The 8,924-nt window shown below is 46.4% G+C and overlaps 2 long non-coding RNA genes across 2 annotated transcripts; one reads left to right on the top strand and one right to left on the bottom strand.

Annotated features, from left to right (window-relative positions):
- The first annotated feature begins 2,876 nt into the window (after positions 1-2,876).
- LOC125394401 (uncharacterized) lies at positions 2,877-6,730 on the top strand. Its single transcript, XR_015002393.2, has 2 exons — positions 2,877-2,979; positions 6,546-6,730. It is a non-coding gene; the product is annotated as an uncharacterized LOC125394401 (long non-coding RNA).
- On the bottom strand, positions 6,627-7,465 carry LOC146895899 (uncharacterized). Its single transcript, XR_015002394.1, has 2 exons — positions 7,377-7,465; positions 6,627-6,707 (listed from the first exon to the last, which is right to left on the bottom strand). It is a non-coding gene; the product is annotated as an uncharacterized LOC146895899 (long non-coding RNA).
- Positions 7,466-8,924: the final 1,459 nt, after the last annotated feature.

An 8,924-nucleotide genomic window follows, 5' to 3' on the forward strand; every position in this document is an offset into this window, starting at 1 on the left:
GCTAAACTTCCAGAACTATGTGAAAGCTTCTCCTGGGAACCAAGCTCCTCTTCCGATAGACACCTGACTCCAGCCTTGTCCTCCCCAGAATGATTCCTAGGGAAATTATAAGCCCTTGGGGATCCTAGTTTGGATATCTGGTAGCCGAAGGGAGGGACACATGTCTCTCCATCTTTGCTCCTGTCAGATAGTTACAGTACACTGAGGCAGGGGACCGCACTCCTAGACACGTGGTAAATATCCAATCTCACAAAAACAGTTCTCTGAGGGAAAGCAGATTCTTCTGCTCCCAAAAGGTTACATTCCACTTTCTCTCCATCCAGAAGGGGCTTTCTGCACAAGTCCCACGGGGCCAGCGAAACAGAGTCCCCGCTCTTCTGGTCTCCGAAGGCTTTAGGCAGCCAAGAGGCAGACAGTTCTGCCCTCAGAGCCTCACGGCTGGCTGGCAGCTGCTACTTCTGTGTGAGCCTGCTATACTTGCCAAGGTGACCCTGTCCCATCTTGGATTCAGGCAAGTCTCTTACCAGCCCAGCCTTCTCCCAGTCTGCTGGCTGGCCACAAGTCTCTTTTGCACTGCCTAATCACGGGATGCAGACTTTTTGGCCACATCGTCTTTACCATTTGTCTCAGTATGTGTTCAACCTCTGGCTCCATGCCCTGCTGCCCACATTATTTGACTGTTGTTATTCCTGTATTCCATTGCCAAGGGGGACAGGAAACTCCAGGACTCAGTCACCCCAGAACTTACTCTGGAGGGCAGCCCCATGTTGATCTCAGTCATCAGCTCTGCATCTGGCTCCCCCAGTGGGGTAGGAAACAGCATCCTCAGCCTGCATGCATGCTCTAATCCCCCCAGCTCAAAAGGCAGGAATAAGTTTTATATTCATAAGAAGGTGAAAGGAGATCAAAATAACAATAAGCTGGGGCATACAAAAAGTTAAGGCTTAGAGAGATGGCTCGGCAGCTAAGAGCAATGACTGCTTTTCAGAGGACCAGGCTCGGTTGCCAGCACCACTTGCGGGCTCATGGCTGTCTCTTAGGAGGTCTGACGCACTCTTCTGACCTCTGCGGACACTGCATGTACATGGTACACAGACGTACATGTGGGCAAGCACTCAAACACATGAGATAAAATAAATTAACATTTTTTAAAGAAAAGTTCAAATTTCTGTGTCCATAAATAAGGGTCTGCTGGGCCCAGTCATGTGTGTCCCTTTGCTCTTGTGCTCCCATGGCAGAACCAAACAGTTCCCCACAGAGACTTGAGGCCCATAAAACTGAAAAACTGATAATCTTGTCTTCTGCAGTAAAAGGTTGCTCACCAACCTCAGGCCCAGGTTAAGTCCTTCCCATCCTCATGGCTGTGTGTCTCGAGGATAAGTGCCACTCAGAATGATGGGGAAAGCAACTGGACCAGCTTCTACCAGGCGCCAAGCAATCTACAGAGTTGGGCTATTGGATTTCAACTCTGGTCTAGCTCAGTCTCCTTGGTGTCTCTTTCTTTACTCTAGGTCTGGAACTGTTTTCTCCTTTATTGTGTCTGCATGTTCAAAGCTTCAAAACTTAACATTCAGTTAGGAGTTATATTCCTATAGGTATATATGGAATGACAATTAATAAAGAGGCCATGAATCTGAACGAGATCAAGAACGGGGATATATGGGAGGGTTTGGAGGGAAGGGGGACATGACATAAGTTCAGGAAAATGGAAGAAATAATTTAAACTTTAAAAAATCCCTCAAGGCTTTGCCATGCCCTACTGTGACCATAACTATCGATGTTCTTGTCTATCAAATAGTTTTCTCCCTGTTGAAATTTCCCAGAGAGAAAGGGAATTGTCCAGTTTTTGCTTCTAAGCATGCTGGGTTATGAGTTAACCCAAGGGGCAGGGTCACACAGGGCAGAGTGTAACCCAAAGCTGTCCCTTCGGGTTTCCCCTAACAGGGTTCTGGCAATGACAGAAAATGAGAATAACTTGCTTACGATGCAGAGATGCATATGAACTTAATACTGTGTTTCAAATTCTCTGGTCAAGCTTGCTAGCAAAGATGGGAGAAAAAGAATCCATGACTAATAGCATTAGAGTTAAGGGAGCTAGGGCTGGGGTTGTAGCTTGCTGATGGATACTCGTCTAGCATGAGGCCCTAGTTCAATCTCCAGTACTGCCTCCACCTCCACCCCCAAAAGTTAAGGGACTCCCTTGTTAGCAGGGCTTGCTCTTGCATGGGTTGTCAGGAGGATAATATGGCCACAGAAGTCAGCAAGCAGCAGGCTGTGTGCTGTGTCCAAGGGGTTTCATGGAAGCCAGGCAGGAAAAAGATGATGGGTATACCAAGAACCTGAGAATATGCGTCCCATAGGGTGGGAACAGAGTATATATATATAATATTATTGATATACTACATATAGTCTAATATATGTTATATATAATATATACTATAGGGCAGAGCAATTAGAGCTAGGCAGATTCTTCCACTAAAGCCAGTGGGGAACTGAATGGATGAATAGGAGAGAGAGAACATTCTAGGGACAGTATAGACATCAACAGAGAGAATCAGGATCAGTAGGCCAATAGCCTCCCCCACGACAAGCTTCTGCACCTGATCAGTATGGGTAAGTCAGCAGTGCAGGACATCCTTGGCCACAATCAAAAGGTGGGAAGACAGCAGGGGAGCAGAAATGTTTGTGAATGACTCCAACTGACCTTGACATGGTATTTAGCAGGGACACTTGGAGCAAAGGGAGGGACCTTGGTCAGTGAAACCAAAATGTTCTTGTCTGTTGGATGCCTTTCCTATGAGTCTGAAATTATTTGTACAGAGAATGAGTCATAAGGAAACCCAAGAGTCAAGAGAGTCAAATTACACTCTACCAGGTAGCCAGCTGGTCAAGAGACCCAACCGCTCCAGGGACCCAGGAAGACATGAAGCATAAGGCCTTCTGGGGCTGTCTCCCTTCTGTGACAAAGAACAGCACTGTGTGAGTCTCTCTGACTTTGTAGATGTCTGCTTCCATTGCTTCTGAGTCCTGTGTCAAAGTTGTTTAGGTGGTTGTCCCTGCTGCTGTGGCTATCTTCATCCAGAGTCAAGAGCAGAAGTTTGGCTAATTAGATAAATGAATGATAGAGAAGAATTCTTCTTGGCAAAATTTGTGTTGTATGAAATGGGCATCAACTGTTGAATGATATTCATGGCAAATGGATTGGCTACACCTCTTCTTAGACTGCCTTTACCCTTGTAAGGTAGGTGTAAGACTCGGGCCAGTCCTTAGTCAGAACATCGGACTTGTGGCTCTAAATGTGTCTTACATTCAGCCATAATCCAGACAATTCTGGTTGTGATGTTGACATCTGATCTTAAGACTGTTCTTCTGTATCTGTAAAGAAAACCTTTGTTTAAAGAATGATCAGAGCTAGCCAGGTGTGATGGCATAAGCTATTGATCCTAGCATTGGAGACAGTGGCAGGGGGATCGCTGTGAGTTTGAGGGTGACCTGATCTTCATATCAAGTACTAGGACAACCAGGACTGCATAGAGAAACCTGCCTCAAACAGTAATGACAACAAAGCATGACCAGAGCACCTAAAAGGTTAGAGAGCCGGAATGTTGCTCACCTTCCAGAACCAAATGAACAATGCTTTTCATCTCCCCGCTGATAACAAACATTCATTTGGGTTAAGACCTGTCTTTCGTAGGATTTCTATTGCTGTGAAGAGACACTATGACCATGGCAACTCTTATAAAGGAAAAATTTAACTAGGGCTGCCTTACACTTTCAGAGGTTTAGTCCATTATCATTCTGACGGGAAGCAAAACAGCGTGCAGGCAGACATGGTGCTGGAAAAGGAGCTGAGAGTTCTACGTCTTTGATCCACAGCCAACAAGAAGTGGTCTGAGACACTAGGTGTGACTTGAGCATATTTGAGACCTCAAAGTCCACCCCATAGTGACACTCTTCCTCCAACAAAGCCACACCTACTCCAACAAGGCCACGCCTCCTAATAGTACCACTCCCTATGAGCTTATGGGGGCCAGTTACATTCACACCACCACAAGACCTTCATAATAAACACACATTTGGGTTGAGACCATATGTTGCTTACTTTTCTCATCGTGATAACGAAATGCCTGAGAAAAGTAAGAAAATGACCTTTTACTTTGATACCCAGTTTGAGGGGTAGGCCATCACAGCAGGGGTGTGGCTGTGAGAGTCGTTCTAGTGAGGGCAATCAGCGCATCATCAGTGCATGAGGCAGTTTCTCATGTTGTGTCTTCAGTCAGGAATGAGAGAAAGAGATGGATTCCAGTGCTCAGTTAGCTTTCTCCCCCTTTCCTTTTCTTTTAGTCTGGGATGTTCCCTTGACAAGGAACAACCATTCCTTGTCAGTTAAACCTCTGGAAACACCCGCTTGGATACACTGAGCGGCATGTTACTAGGGGAGTCTAAATCCAGTCAGACTGACACTGAAGACACCCCCAGGCCTGCTGTCACTACATGATGGTAGGTGTCATGGGGAGATGGGTTCACCTCCCAGCTTCTCCTGGCCTGGAGTAGATGACACTAGGGATGTAGGGCTGGATGTTCTCTGGAGACTGGTGACATTCTTTCACTTGCCCATATCACAAATATTTTGAGTGTGATACCTCACTTCATGCTCACTTGCTAATTGTGCCCAAGGTTGGCATGGTCTCCCTCCAGAAGTCTGCAATCCAAGAGCCTTGTGACAAAGCAAATAATAGCAACCAGCGCCAAGTAATATGGCAGGAGAAATACAGAGAAGTGGGACCAGGGCCAGGGTCCTTGTTTAGTTGGGAAAATTTCAAGGGCTGGAATTTATCACACAGGCCAAATGCCTGAAGGCCACTGTGTCCCACGGCCTTATTACACAATTCATAGTTCAAGGACATCTTTTCTATCCCGTGGTCATCCTCCTCACATCAGTTTGGGACCATGTGGACACCTGGTCCTCTGCTATTTTTAACCCAGAGGGCAATGAGGTTTAAAACCACATAATGCGGTTGGCAGATTTCATCCCCAGAGACCAAAGCGTGAAGAGGTTCCGTGCCTTGCCCAAGGGCGTTTATTAAGTCAACAGTTGAAACAGGAACAGAACCCAGTCACCAGACTCTGGGGCCAGGTGACTCCTCCTGTCAGTGTCTCCTAAGGGGGAAAATAATCTCGTGAAGTATCAAATGGCTCTAATCTTTTGATGAGTGTGCAAACCGAGGAGTAAATGAGAAGAGTGAGTGTTGAATTTTCCTTGACATAATCCCTCCAGAAGATGCAGCAACTGACACGCGGAGAATGTGATTTAGGTTATAATAAAAGCAAACATGTTTTTAAAATCCCCTCGGAGAACCAGTAAACAGGAGGGCTGACTGTGAGCAGCAACCTAGCAGAGAGCAGAGGAAGAGAAAGTGTGCAATACTTGACATTCTCAGACAGGTGAAATCACTGTCCCTAATTCACACTGTTTCTATTTTATTGCCTTCTGTCAGCAGTTGTGGGGGGGGGATATGGGACAGGAATGTTTTCTTTTTTTCTTTTTTGTTTTGCAAAAGAGAATTTTAATTTTTACTGTGTAGTACTATGACTATGATAGGTACATAATGAAATTTTTATTGTGATGGCATGTCATGTAAATTATATACAACAGAAACATTCTTTTTTATTGAGCTATATATTTTTCTCTGTTCCCCTCCCTTCCTACCCTCTCCCCTTCCACCCTCTCCCATGATCCCCACGCTAACAATTTACTCAGGAGATCTTGTCTTCTGCTTCCCGTGTAGATTAGAGGGACAGGGATGTTTTCACTGGGTTGTTGTTGTTATTATTGTGGGGGATGTACTGGAGGTTGACCCCAGGGTCTCAAACATGCTAAGCTAGGACTTTCCACTGAGCCACATCCCCATCCTGAACAGTATGACTTAAGCACAGATCGATAAGACAGTCCACTTGGGACTTTGAGAAACTGCCTGATATCACATGCTGGATGAAATCATGGCTGCCTGGAATCCTGCTGAGACAACAGAAGGTGATATCTCCGATTCAAAAGAGGATCTGAGACTCTCTCTACTACATAGCCAAGAACACCTGCCCGTGTGCTGGGAGTCTACCCACCCCTTGCTTAGTCTGGATTTGAATATACCCTAAAGACCCACGTGCAACGCCATTGTGAGGTCAGGTGTGACCTAACAGGAATTCTTAGGTCTATGGAGGTACGCCCCATCCTCCTCTCTTTTACCTCTTGCCATGGTGGGAGGAGTTTGTTCATACAGGCTCTCCACCTATGCCTCCAGCAACCTCACCAAAGGCTTGCCAGACGTGGATCTTCTTCATTATGGAGCAGAACCTTTAAAACCATGAGCTGGACCAACTTTATAAGTTGATTTTCTCCTGCATTTGGTTATAGGGACAGAAAGGTGGCTTACGTACCCCTCTCACCGATGTGTGTGGGAATCATAGAGGAGCAGGCTGGTAAATTTACATTGAGGTTCCTGAGATGAACGATATTGCCTGTAGAAGTCCACACTTATTTCTTTCAGATGGAATGTCTATGAATTTCTTAGATGACTGTGACTTCCTTGGTCTTGGAGAATGACAACGTGATGGTTTTCCCCATGCTGCTCCGCTGACAGCGTGATGTCTGCTCCTTGGCCCTGCTCGTCCCCAGCGGAACACCTTGGACTGAGCTTCTACAGTGATGCCTTAATAAACAAAGAAGAGATGATCTTTGACGGTTTCCTTTGTCAGTTTGACCAGGATGTGGCATACCCAGATAGATGGAAAGATTGTGTTTCTGGGCTTGCTCCAGGTTTTAGATGTTAGCCTGTCTTCTGGAGAACACAGACAAGCACACACAGTTCCCTTAATGTCTTTCTTCTTATAGAGGGATGCTGGAGAGGGAAAACGTATTCTTTGATCACGTGATCCACTTGTAGACTGTGCGCTAAAGCCTTCCTACAGTCTTGATTTAGTAAGTGTACAAAGCATGGTGTCAGTATCACAGACCTGAGGACATCCAGGTCCCTGGTAACGTGCAGCTAGGAAGTTTGGGCCTTGGTGTGCTGGCTTCTCCTACAAGATGGTTAATAGATGGACAGTATTGGGAAGAAACACACCAAAGCCTGTAGTCCTTTCCCAGTATTTCAAAGGTCTGTAACATGGAATCAAGCCATTTTAGAACAAGCCATTTAGCAAGAAAATTCCATTTAATGAAAAGGTTCCTCTTAGCCAGATCTGGAACCACAACATCTCTAATCCTTGAATTTAGGAGGCAGAGACAGGTAGCTCTCTGAGTGTGAAGCCAATCTGGTCTACACAAATTCCAGGACAGCCAGGAACACAGAGAATGGTTTTCTCTTGCCTCCTCTCACCTGATATCCTCAGCTCAGAAGTTCATTCTCAACAACTGAGTTCCACAGCAGAGTTAGGTGTCTTTTTCAGAGTTCTCACCTCCTTGCTTATCCTGTGGGGGAAAATGATCCGAGGGTGACACAGAAAGGAAAGACATGACCTTGGCAGGCGACAGAAGTTGAACTTGTCCATGTATGGGGAAGGGGAGGACCGCATGCGTGAGGGTGGAGACGTGATGGGGGAAAGTTCCAAGGTATTCTGTCCTGGAGCCTCAGAGCTCTAGACACAGCACCTCCTGGAAGCACAGACACCCCTACTCCTGGTTCCTGAGCTGCACTCCCCAATCTGTCCCTCAGTGCCTAGCATCTAAAGGCAGAAGGAGCGCCTGCCCAGATCAGCACCAAATCCCTGGATACCATCAGTGCAGAGAGGCAAACTGGAAACACGTACCTGCCTCGGCCAGAGCCACCTCTAACCAGAGTCACAGGCTACGTCTGCTTCACACTGACTCAGCTACTCAGGTTCGGAACTCTTTATGGAATTCACACTGACATTCCCTATCAAGAACAAAAGAGCAGGGAAGAGAAGGATCCGCCGAGGGGAAATGTGGCAGAGACTTGGCTGGACTGTGAGGGGGAAAAAAGACTGGGACTGAGGACCAGCTACGACCTTGGCCCTGGGCTACTTGGCTCCCCAGTTGGTTCTTGGATGTGCAAGTCCTGTGTTGAAGAATGTCATCCCCCCAGTGTGACAGCTGCCACCTTCCTCAGACAGCTATGACTACCTTCCTTCACGGGAGGAGATGATGGGGAGGGTCACTGGACCCACACCTGAGAGGCTGGTCACTTCTCCCCTCCTAGACCTCCAAGACAGTTTCTGTTGTCTGTCCTCGTAGCAGCATGGCGCATCATGATCTGGAGGGGTGCTACCCAAAAACTAACCGAGGAAGGCAAACGCATCTATGTTCCACCTCTGCCGCTATGGAGAAGCTGTTATCTGTGCTGGGGAGACAGCTGCTTCGGGGTTCCCTCCTCCTGAAAGCAACCCCTCAACCGTGCTCTGCAAATAAGAGGAATAAACTCTTTGGCCCCACCCTGGACCACCATTTGCGTGGATTGATACTTTCGCTGGACCATTGCTTGGGTGGATTAGTACTCTGGGTTTGTCCTTGGTGATCTATAAGGGAGTAGATGCTTGCCTCCATCTCCCAGGGAAAGAGTTCTGTAAACACCCTGCAGTGTGGAAAATGTACTGTCAATACCCAGTTGGCTTAGCCAGTTTTAGAAAAATGAACAAACAAAAAAACTTATAAAATCAAAATTTAAAATCCCAGAATTCAATTTTTCTCTCAAAATTTTCCATTGAATAACTGAAAGTAATAATAGTAGTATTAATAATAATTTTAAAAATTGAATGGATCCATTTTCTGAAGATCATGGAAGTCATGATATCTCCCTTCTAACTGATGTGCCCTTTGGAAAGTGGCTGCTTTTCTTCCACTTTTCCAGACACCCACATGCACACACGTGTGCACGCGCACACACACACACATGCACGCACACATGCAC

The sequence above is a fragment of the Myodes glareolus genome, chromosome 1 (assembly GCF_982192425.1).
Source record: "Myodes glareolus chromosome 1, mMyoGla1.1, whole genome shotgun sequence".
NCBI classification, from domain to species: Eukaryota; Metazoa; Chordata; class Mammalia; order Rodentia; family Cricetidae; genus Myodes; species Myodes glareolus.